Here is an 11,532-nt window from a genome sequence, read left to right as displayed (position 1 = left end):
TGAGAATAGATCCACTGAAATGAATGGGACTTAAGTTAGTCATATATAACAAGTTCCATTTATTCCAATGGGTCTACTCTAAATAGGACTAACATTGGATACAACCTCTTGTCTTGAAGCACCATATCTACTGGTCTGGTCTTTTCTCCACCCTAGCTGCTTCCTTTGGGAAGGGTTTGGTGGTGGGTACAGGCTGAATCTTACCAAGACCCACCGGGGTTAGAACCAAGAACTGGGTTCTGCTGCCCTATGTGACAATAAGCCACCAACCAGTCTGGTTTCGAGTGTCTTCCTGAGCAGTGACGTCTCTTCAGGCTGTGGATTGGCCCTGCCCATCCAGGTTGGCTATTCGGCCGTCTTAGACAGGAAGGGCTATAAAGTGTTTCCTGTAGGGACTTTGCCTAGGTAACCATGGTCTTCTTCGCTCTGGTGTGTTTTGATTTGTTCTTTGGTGTTGATTTATTTACTATTCAGTCCCTTCGCTCTGACCCCATGGCATAACTCCTGGCTCTTGGTTCCCATCCCTGGCTCTCCTCTTGTCAAATTCCCATTATATCTGTATGGGTGTTGTTCTTTTTCTTTTATATGAAATAATGGCTTTGTAATCTGTTTGTTTTAGCTCCTGAGGAAGGATTCTTCTGAATCCAAAAGGTCGAGCTTTTTCACATCGTTACAAAAATAAAACGTCCATTGTTTATTTACACACAGCACCAGAGCTCGCCTCTCTTTCTTCCACCTCCTTACTGGTGCCAATTCCCTTCACCCATCAGGGCCAAGGACACACCACGGCATGGACCACTAGTGTGAAACCCTTTCTACCACCCCGGGGCACATCACGGCGTGAACCGCTAATGTGGACCCTTTTTCACCTCCCCGGAGATGGCCAGCTCACAGCCCCCATGTTGGTCTGGTCTTGGCGCCATGTCTCCGAGATCCCCCATGGGAATCCTCACCGTGGGGGAGCAAGGAGGTCCATCCTGCTCCCCCTCACCCAGGGATCCAGCCCAATGCCTATCACGCCTACGTAAGTTGTGACAAATGTTATACAATGAAGCATCCACAGAGAATATACTGATTGACTTATTTACAATAGAGTTAATCTTGTAATGGGGAAGGCAAAAACCTTGCACAGTCTTTGCCAATTGCTGTGCAGGTAAAATTCCTTCCCAGCCTCATGAACTGGCGACTACTTCTGCCACTACAAGACATCTTACTACCAGGAGTGGGTGGGTGGGGAAGGCTGCAATTGCAATCCTGGAGCCGCTGGGAGAACTGCCTGAGACTGAACTGGAGGCAGAACTAAGGAGAGATCGGATAGCTTCATCCCACATACCTGTTTCCCTCGAATTGCTAACTAAATCACACCCCAGGCGGCAGTGCTCCTAAGATCTTTTGCATACCAAGAAATGGGTTTAAGGGGGGGAATTTTTAAAAAAATCATAAAAAATCAACGGATGACCCAATCTGACTCAAATTTGGTATGCTTAAAGCTCTCCTTAATATCTATGACTGTGCCAATTTTGATGTCTTTATCTTTAAAACTTATGCAGATGTAAGCATGTGTTTAATTTTTCTTTAAACATATCAAATCCTGCTCCTGAGCCGCCCAGTGGCCGCTCAGAACACAACAAATGATTCGCTCCAAAACTAGTAGCAAAATAGGTCGGGTCTTTTGGCTTTATAGCACAATTAAAGCAGGCTTCCTGCAGGGTTTTCAAGAAACAGAGATACAACACGGCAGCTGCCAAAAGCCGCAGGCTCACGTCCCTTCTGCATCCCATATTAATGTAATATCTTTATTAGGCCAACTCAAAGGTCCCCAAAATGTGTAAGGTTTGGAGATCAACATATCTCTTCATCAGGCAAGCTGTTATCAAACAAACAAAATCATCCCTTCTCCACTGCTTTTTGTAATTTCTTGCCACATGAAACGAGCTGTCAGTCTTGAAACTGTGCATACTTTTATGACCTCTGAGCTGACCTTAAAAAAAAGGCATCGCGCCAATATGGAATTTGAAATAATAATGCTACTGTTGGAAACTGGAGTTCTTACTTTAAGAAAGTGCAAGCCAATGAAACTCATTGTTGCGGGGGGGGGGGTAGCTCACACAACCGCACCTGACCTCTGAAGTTCACTTGAAAAAAAAATGCCTCATTGAAGGGAGTAATGAATGCAGAACTGAAACCGTTTGATAAGCACCTACAAGCTATGCCTTCAAGTAATTACAGGCTGTCACACAGATGAGATGGGGATCTTGGAGGCACGGATTACTTGAATTCACCGGTGGCTAGGTTGCATCAGACCATCGAGGGCTGTTGCTTTTTACGTGAGCGCAACGAAAAAAAGTACTGGTAATTAATGAGCACAACAATCGCGCCATTTGAAATTATTACCAGGTTGCCGCTGTTTCAACCATGCATAACGTTACAGCCCAAGTGCAGAGGCGTCTGCCTTAATTTTAGCATTGGGGCATAGATGAAGATGCTAAATATATGCTGGGAGCCATTTGTGACTCCTGTTTTGAACGACATGCCTTAACATTGAAAGCCCTAAACGGCTTGGGGCCAGGTCATTTGAAGGAACGCCTCCTCCCATATGTGCCTGCCCGGACCTTAAGATCAGCCACAGGGCGTCCTTCTCCATGAGCCCCTGACAAAAGAAGTGAGGCAGGTGGCTACTAGGAGGAGGGCTTTCTCTGCTGTGGCACCCCGGCTGTGGAACGAGCTCCCCAGAGCGGTCCGCTTGGCGCCTACACTGTACTCCTTCCGTCACCAGCTGAAGACCTTTTTATTTTCTCAGTATTTTAACACATAATTTAACTTAAATTTAAATTTTGCTGTTTTAATTTTGTATTTTAACCTACCGTATTTCTTCGATTGTAAGATGCACACTAATTTCAGTTCCACCAACAGAAAAAAAAACCTAAGAAACACCCGTGATTCTAAGACGCACCCCATTTTTAGAGACGTTTATATGGATTTCTTAGAATCGAAGAAATAGGGTAAATCAATTTCTGGTGCAGGAGCTATACTAGAGTGACCAGATTTAAAAGAGGGCAGGACACCTGCAGCTTTAACTGTTGTGATGAAGAAGAAATTTCACCAGGTTCCCCATATATACAAATGACACCTGCTGAAATTTCCTTTTCAATACAACTGTTAAAGATACAGGAGCCCTGTCCTCCTTTTCATAGGGTCACCCTAACATTGTAAGAAGAGAAATGAAGCCACTGAATAGGGTGACCCTATGAAAAGGAGGACAGGGCTCCTGTATCTTTAACAGTTGTATTGAAAAGGAAATTTCAGCAGGCGTCATTTGTATATATGGGCAACCTGGGGAAATTCCCTCTTCATCACAACAGTTAAAGCTGCAGGTGCCTTGCCCTCTTTTAAATCTGGTCACTCTAGTATAGCTCCTGCAGCTTTAACTGTTGTGATGAAGAGAGAATTTGTGAAGAGGGAAATTCCCTCTTCATTACAACAGTTAAAGCTGCAGGAGCTATACTAGAGTGACCAGATTTAAAAGAGGGCAGCTTTAACTGTTGTGATGAAGAGGGAATTTCACCAGGTTCTCCATATATACAAATGACACCTGCTGAAATTCCCTTTTCGGTGCAACTGTTAAAGATATGGGAGCCCTGTCCTCATTTTCATAGGGTCAGCCTACCACTGAAGCACCGTGTGAAGCATAAAAGTGGCCACCAATGTTTGCATCTGGGCCTTTTTCAGGAACGGCAACATCCCAGACTAGAAAAAGAACTTGCCAAAAAAAAAAAAAAAGGAAAAAAGGCACCCCAAAAACAGGTCACCAGTCAAAGACATTTTGCACAGCAGTATTCAAAATGCAAATAGCCAAGGCTGCATTAAATATTAAACAAATAAGATGCACTCCGCATTTTGTAATTAAAACTCCTATTTCATATTTCACACTGTGCCACAGAGAGGTCACAGTGTAATTCTGTAAGGTTTCATGGCTCCCTTGTTTGCAAATAAAGTGTGTGGGAACGAGAAAGCAAAAAAAGGAAGGAAGGAAGATCCATTTTACCTCTCCCATTCCTGTCTTTCGGCTTTTTTGTACATTTCCTTTCACTCCTTGCTGGTTTGTATTGTCTTCCCTGCTCTAGCGCATGCTGTATGCCCCTCAGAGGCAGCAACCTGACTTTTAAAAGCTATATTGCTCTGTATGGTGCTGTGTTTGTTGATAGTGCTCTATAAATAATGGTGATGTTATTGACACTGAGGGAGGGAGCGGCAGTTCAACAAAATAACTAAAACAGCATACAGGCAGGGCCAATATCAAGGGTAGGAATTGTTGGGGATGTGCAGAGGGCTCATACCCCAGCTGGGGCTCACTGACAAGAACCCCTTGGGCTTAACCTACCTCGTTCCCATGGCCACCTGCTTGTTCACCTGCCTTTCACTCTGGCCCAGGCAACTGTGGTGGTAAGAAGGAGGGGCAGGAGCCATAGCTGAATGGCTCCCTGCCTCTCGAACAAGCAAGAGGTACCATAGTTGGGAAAGAGGAAGGGGCGCAATGACAATAGTAGGGGGGATTGAGGGTGGGGCACCATTTCAGAGCATGTTCAGAGGAGGGCAACCAGGATGATCAGGGGTCTGGAAACAAAGCCCTATGAAGAGAGACTGAAGGAACTGGGCATGTCTAGCCCGGAGAAGAGAAGATTGAGGGGAGACACGATGGCATTCTTCAAATACTTGAAAGGTTGTCACCCAGAGGAGGGCCAAGATCTCTTCTTGATCCTCCCAGAGTGCAGGACACGGAATAACGGGCTCAAGTCAAAGGAAGCCAGATTCCGGCTGGACATCAGGAAAAACTTCCTGACTGTTAGAGCAGTACGACAATGGAACCAGTTACTTAGGGAGGTTGTGGGCTCTCCCACACTAGAGGCCTTCAAGAGGCAGCTGGACAACCATCTGTCAGGGATGCTTCAGGGTGGATTCCTGCATTGAGCAGGGGGATGGACTCGATGGCTTTATAGGCCCCTTCCAACTCTACTATTCTATGATTCTATGATTCAAAACTAGTGAAGCGCCAACTGCAGTAAGAAAAATGTGTGCTGCCAACACACAGTGAAAGGCCATTGTGTCATGGCCCCACTGGAGGAATCCTCCTCAGTGGAGGGGCTAGAGCTCTCAGAGCTGAAAAGCACCACGTTACAACCCATGTCAGAAGACCAGGAGGAGCCAGGGCCACCAGGGAAGATGGCAGCAAGGTCCATCCCTGCATGTGATATGAGATTATCCTTCTAGCCCCCAAGAGCCTCATCACCTCAAGAGGCAGTCCAGTAAGACTCCTTTGAGGAGGAGTGCTCAATTACATAGGAAGACTCCTTAAATGGAAAGGACGCCTTGTGACCAAGGCTCTCCTCACTAATAGGACTTTTGCCAGAGGGGTATAACAAACTGCAGCTGAGCCCTGGGTGGGGCTGAGGAAACTCTGGCTATGTAAGCCTTGCTTTAGCTTAGCTATTGCCACAACATCATTCTAGCTGCTCCGGTGCCTTGTATCATGTTTCCCTGACAATTAAAAAAAAATCACTTTGCCTTGGGATTGAACCTCCATGAAACTGACCCTTGGACTCCTGCTTGACTCTTCTTCTAGGACTGTGCATCTCACTGTTTATGTGTGTTTTGATCTTGGCTCCATGTCAGACCTCTCTTCTGGAAACCAGCTTCTTGCCGATTAATACTGTGCTTGAGTTTGACCAGTTGCCTGCTTAACTGACATGCCTTTCGCATTCATCCCTATATTTGCCTAGCTTAGAGACTTACCCAGCCATAGCGGAACATATTGCAGAATCAGCAGCCAGTTAACCAATCCACTCCCACTGTTTATTTACCTATTTGCATATCTCAAGCTTTCAGCTTCTGCATGACAAAATTGTAGAGTTGGGAAGAACCTTGGAGGTCATCCAGTCCAACCCTCCACTCAGTGCAGGAATCTGGCAACTACAACATTCCTGATTGAAGGCTAGCCAGCCTCTGCTAAAATACCTCCAGCCTGTTCCACTGTCGAACAACTTATACAGCTAAGAAACGTCTTGTAATATTTATCATTTGGTGGATCTTTTTTCTAGCTGACTGTTAATAATATATCCTATTTCCTAGCATCGCAAACTTGTGCATCTTTGCTGAAATGGACACTCAAACCTCATGCGTCTAATGTGCTGGTAGATACAGATTATGCAAAACAAACAGGAAACTCTGCAGGACTTTTTAAAAAATGCAATTACATTGTTTCTGCCTTTACCGAATGATTATTTACTCATTAAATAAGATCTGTACTCCTCTTGCTCTGAACACTGGGGAGCTATGCTGGAATTCTATCAACATTGGTTATATTGTGTTAGGGTGAGCTACCTTAGGCTTCAGTGCCATCTACTGTTTGGACTCCATAAACGCTAGAGAAACTAGGACAACATTTGCACTTTCCTCCAGGCTTCCTTTCCGCTTCTATTTCTTTGCAAGAACAGCTGTCCATGTCTTTTGCTGATACGCCAGCTGCACCCCTTCCTACAGTCGGAAGACCTAAAGACGGTCGTGCACGTGTTGGTAACTTCGAGGCTAGACTTCTGCAATGCGCTCTACATAGGGCTACCTTTGTGCCTAGTCCGGAAACTTCAACTAGTTCAAAATAGGGCAGCCAGGCCCTATTACACCACATTACACCAGTTTTAAAATCTCTTCACTGGCTGCCAATTAGTTTCCGGGCGAAGTATAAAGTGTTGGTTATCACCTTTAAAGCCCTACATGGTTTGGGTCCAGGCTACCTGTGGGATCGCCTTCTCCCGTACAATCTGCCCCGCACACTCAGGTCCTCTGGGAAGAACTTCCTTCAGCCAGCCAAAACTAGGCTGACAGGTATTACCCAGAGGACCTTCTCTGCTGCTCCCAGACTGTGGAATGGCCTGTCGGAAGAGACTTGTCAACTTAACAGTCTTTTAGCGTTTAAGAAGTCTATAAAGACTGATCTCTTCCGGCAGGCCTATCCAGTGGAATTTTAGGATGCTTTTAAGATGGCTTTTAGGAAGTTTTAACAATGTATACTATGTTTTTAATCAGTATTTTATGTATTTTATACTTACTGTTGTTCTCCACCTTGATCAGGATGGAGAGGCGGGTAAGAAATAAAATTATTATTATTATTAGGGTGACCATATGACCAGATTTGCCCGGATTTGTCCGGGTTTTTGATGGCAAATCTAGGAGAGCAGCTTCCTGGTACGCTGTTCGGCGCCCTCGTTTGCTTGGCGCTCTAGGCAGCCGCCTGAGTTGCCTCTATGGCAGCACCCGGCCTGCACCTAGATGAACAGGTTTGACCCCTGGACGATCCAGGGATAAACCTTAGGTCTAGCTATGGCCTTTGGCTTAGCACTCTTTTATAGTAGCACTGTTCCAGCCTTTACTGCTGCACTATTTCACAGTTGCGCACTTTCAATAGAGGGCACTTCTAGGTTTCCTAGCATTTTTACTTTGCACTGTTTCGGAGTTGCGCCATTTTGGTTTCCGAAGCCAGGCAGGATCTACACTACTGCTTTAAAATGGTTTATAATAGTAGTGACAACTGTTGGGGGCCAGGAGACACTCCATATACAGTTTTCAAACTGTTTTCAACGTCTTATATCCTGCTTGGTGTAGATCTGACCCCAGTTACAGCTTTTCTGACTCACTTTCTTCACCTCGCTACTACTTTGCAGTTGCGAACTTTTCCTGCCACGCTGTTACTGACAACGGTGGCAGCATTTTTATCGGAGATCTCAGTGATATAGGGCGGGATAGAAATGTTTAAAAATAAATAAATAGCAGAGTTACTCAGCAAGGGCCATAAGGTACCATGGAAACATGTTGAAATCATCGATCTCCTCAATATGTACAGGGAGCAGACAACTCCCCTGTTAAATCAGCTCCACAGCCTTCCAGTCTGTTTCCAGGCACAATTCAAAGTGCTGGTTATGACCTATAAAGCCCTATATGGTTCGGGTCCAGGTTATTTGAAAGAACGTATTCTCCCTTATGAGCCTGCCCGTGCTTTGAGATCTTCTGGAGAAGCCCTTCTTTCAGTCCCACCATCTTCACAGGCACGCTTGGTGGGAACATGGGAGAGGGCCTTCTCGGTGGCTGCTCCGGTGCTCTGGAACTCTCTTTCCGGGGAAGCTAGGCTGGCTCCCTCCTTGATGGGCTTTCGGAAGCAGGCAAAAACTTGTTTATTCCAGCAGGCCTTTGGAGAATAATCTGGCCCTCCATCTATGTCAATGTCTTATAATTTTGTTGTGTATTTTAAACGTTTATGTTTTAATATTGTAATATATATATATATATATATATATATATATATATTCCTAGATTTGAAAATGTATATGTTTTACATTTTGTAAGGCCGCCTTGAGGCCCAGTACTAGGCAAAAGTTGGGATACAAATAAATATAATAATAATTCTGGCAGGCCTATCCAGTGAAATTTTAGAACGTTTTAAAGATGTTTTCATGTTTTAAAGATGTTTTAATCATGTATGGTATGTTTTTAATCAGTTTTAATGTGTATTTTAGATCATGTTTTTATACTGTTTGTTTTGTACTTTGAATGGTTTTAGTTTTTGTGAACCGCCCAGGGAGCTTTCACTTTGTCAGTCAACAAAGACTAGGCTGACAACCGTTACCCAGAGGACCTTCTCTTCTACTGCTCCCAGACTGTGTGGAATAGCCTGCTGGAGATTTATTTATTTATTTATTACATTTTTATACCACCTACTAGCCGATGTGTCAGTGGCCACCCTAAGGGATATATTAGGTACAGAGACCAGAAAGCAAGAATAGTTGGGACCAGGGGGCACAGTCTGACTTTTACATTTGAGAATCTCGCGCCGTACAGCCGCTTCACTGCAGCCTTCCCCAACCTGGGGCCCTCCAGAGGTGCTGGACTGCAACTCCCAGCCATTGATGGGGGATGCTGGGAGTTGTAGTCCAAGTAGGGAAGGGTGACATACTGGCTTCGCGGGAGGGGAGGGAGAGCGGCTTATAGCAAATTCCAGTGCTTAGTCGAAATCCAAGACAAGTGAAGAGTGCGCTTAAAGATCCTGACACATGACGGTGCTCAAGGAATGCCACAGGCTTGTTTTGTAGAGTTCAAAGTGAGCCTTTGATCTATTTTCAGCCCGTAAATTGCTCCTATGGAATCCTGTGCATATTTCAGAGCTTGCTCTTGTGCTCGCTTGCTAGGAGGCTGGGCGCATGGTCTCGTGTCAGCATGTTGCTTCATTATGTGCGTGAGGCGGACTCCATCGAGATACAACGGTTTCCCTTCCTCCCAGACAAGGTAGGGGCCCATTCGTGACACAGCATGCAGAGTGCACATGTACACACATTGTAAATTAGGCCTGTCAACTCAATAATTTTTTTTTAATTAATTAATCTTAATGGCATAAGAATTGCCTTACTGGCTCAGGCCAAAAGTCTATCTGGTTCAGCCTTCTGTTGACAGCAGCTGGCAGCCTAAATATCTTCAGGAAATCTCCAAGGACTGAGCAGCAGCAGAATAGGTGCTGCTCTGCGAATGAGCTAGGCTTGCTCCCCATGAAAGGGAGGAATGACATCCCTGTAGTTTACTCCTCTAGAGTGAGGAGGACATGGCTCCTGTAACTTTAACAGTTGTATTGGAAAGGGAATTTCAGCAGGTGTCATTTGTATATATGGAGAACCTGGTGAAATTCCCTCTTCATCACCACAGCGAAAGCTGCAGGTGCCCTGCCCTCTTTTAAATCTGGTCACAGTATAGCTGCAGTATAGCTCCTTGGTGTGATGGAGCCATGCAATGTGACTCTCCACAGTAGGAGTAACAGGTGATAACATAATCATCTTGTTGCATAAATTATGCTAAATCCGAGTGCACCAAAGTCCAATATCAAAACACTCACGAAAGATCACAGGCAAGGCGTTGGGCTCCACACGTTTATTCTCAAGAATAGGGTGAGACCTGGCGCTCACGCAGCAAAGACAGGGTCACACCGCGTTACATTCAAACCACAGCATATATAGTCCAGATGTTACATGTCATCTGCCCACATCTCATTGGTCCACCTCATCTGTTACATCACTCAAGCCTGGGCAGAACACCTCCATGCAGTGGTCAGAGGAAGAACTGCAGCCATCACCATTGCCATGTGCGTTATTTACCTTCTCCCAGGTATCCTTTGTGCCGCATACCTGCACGTAGTCCTTCCCTTATACGGTGATGTCTGGGCAGTTGATCAGTGGAATGGATTCGGCAGGGTTAACTTAATCAGTGTCCTCTAAAACTGACAAGGCTAGGGGGCTGGGAAAGTGCCTATGTGCCACTTGCACGGGGGTAAATGGAGCTTTTACTAAATAGCATCTGGCCACTCCCCTTCCCTGCCTTGTGTGCCCATTCACCCTTTCCCGGTGTCCCCATGTGCCCCTTTGTGCAGGCTTCTAATGGCGCTCCTGCTTGTGTAGACTGGGTCCTCCCTGGAGCTGAGCTAGCTGGTGGTTTGCAGCCATGCGTGGCTTTGTTTACATTCCTGGTTAATTGGCCTTGACACTGTTCTTAGACAGCAGATAAGGCACGTGTGGCTGAGATACAATGTAGCAACTATGTTTACTGTTGGCAGGGAGCCAAACTGCAGATGGGATGTTAAAAGGAATGGAGTGTTCTTAAAAGGGAAGCGGAGCTTTGCGAAAGGGAAAATATGAAGGGAGATAGACGTAGGTCTTCTTGGAGTGTCCTAGGGGGGTGCGAGTCATGTGTGTGTGTGTGTGTGTGTGCGAGCGCAGATGGGTGCTTGCGTGTACACGTGTGTGGCTGCGTGTGAACACGTGTGTGTGAATGCATGTATGGATGTACGTCTGCGTGTCAGGGGAAATTGACATTCTAGATTTTACATCAATCTTAAGCTGGAATCCTATGCATATTTAGACAGAACAAAGTCCTACAACTCCTTGCTGTGGAATGCTGTGAGTTGTAGGACTTTGTTCTGTCTAAACATGCATAGGATTGCACCGCCAGGATTGCTGCAGTCCTACAGGCAACTACCTAGGAGTAAGTTTCACTGAACATAACGGGACTTACTTCTAAGTGTGGTAAGAGCGGGAACATGGCTCTTCCCTTTGGAGGGAGTTCATTGTCCAGCCGAGAGTCAATTTTGAGATGGACAAGCAGGTAAGATTCCAAAACCGCATTTATTTGATGCAATTGCCTCAGGCCCATACAAGCAAGGAAGTATGAGCCCTGTTCTGTGGTTACAGCAGTTATTTTATACACATTAGATCTTTCAAGGCTCATTCTTGTTGCTATTCTTTTCAAGGCATAGCGGTGTGCCAAGTTTTCTCAGCAGAGAATGATACTTCTAGCTTTTGCTTACATCTGCGTAGTTCAAGGACTTAGTACATTTCCCACAGAAGTAGACATGAATGGGATTGCAGTGTTGGTATTGCAGAGTAAATAAACACCTACATCGGGACAGGAAACCCATTTTCTCTATTTAGACCCCAATGAATAGAA

The sequence above is a fragment of the Elgaria multicarinata genome, chromosome 19 (genome assembly GCF_023053635.1).
Source record: "Elgaria multicarinata webbii isolate HBS135686 ecotype San Diego chromosome 19, rElgMul1.1.pri, whole genome shotgun sequence".
In the NCBI taxonomy this organism is placed as follows: Eukaryota; Metazoa; Chordata; class Lepidosauria; order Squamata; family Anguidae; genus Elgaria; species Elgaria multicarinata.
This window is presented reverse-complemented; position numbering follows the sequence as displayed.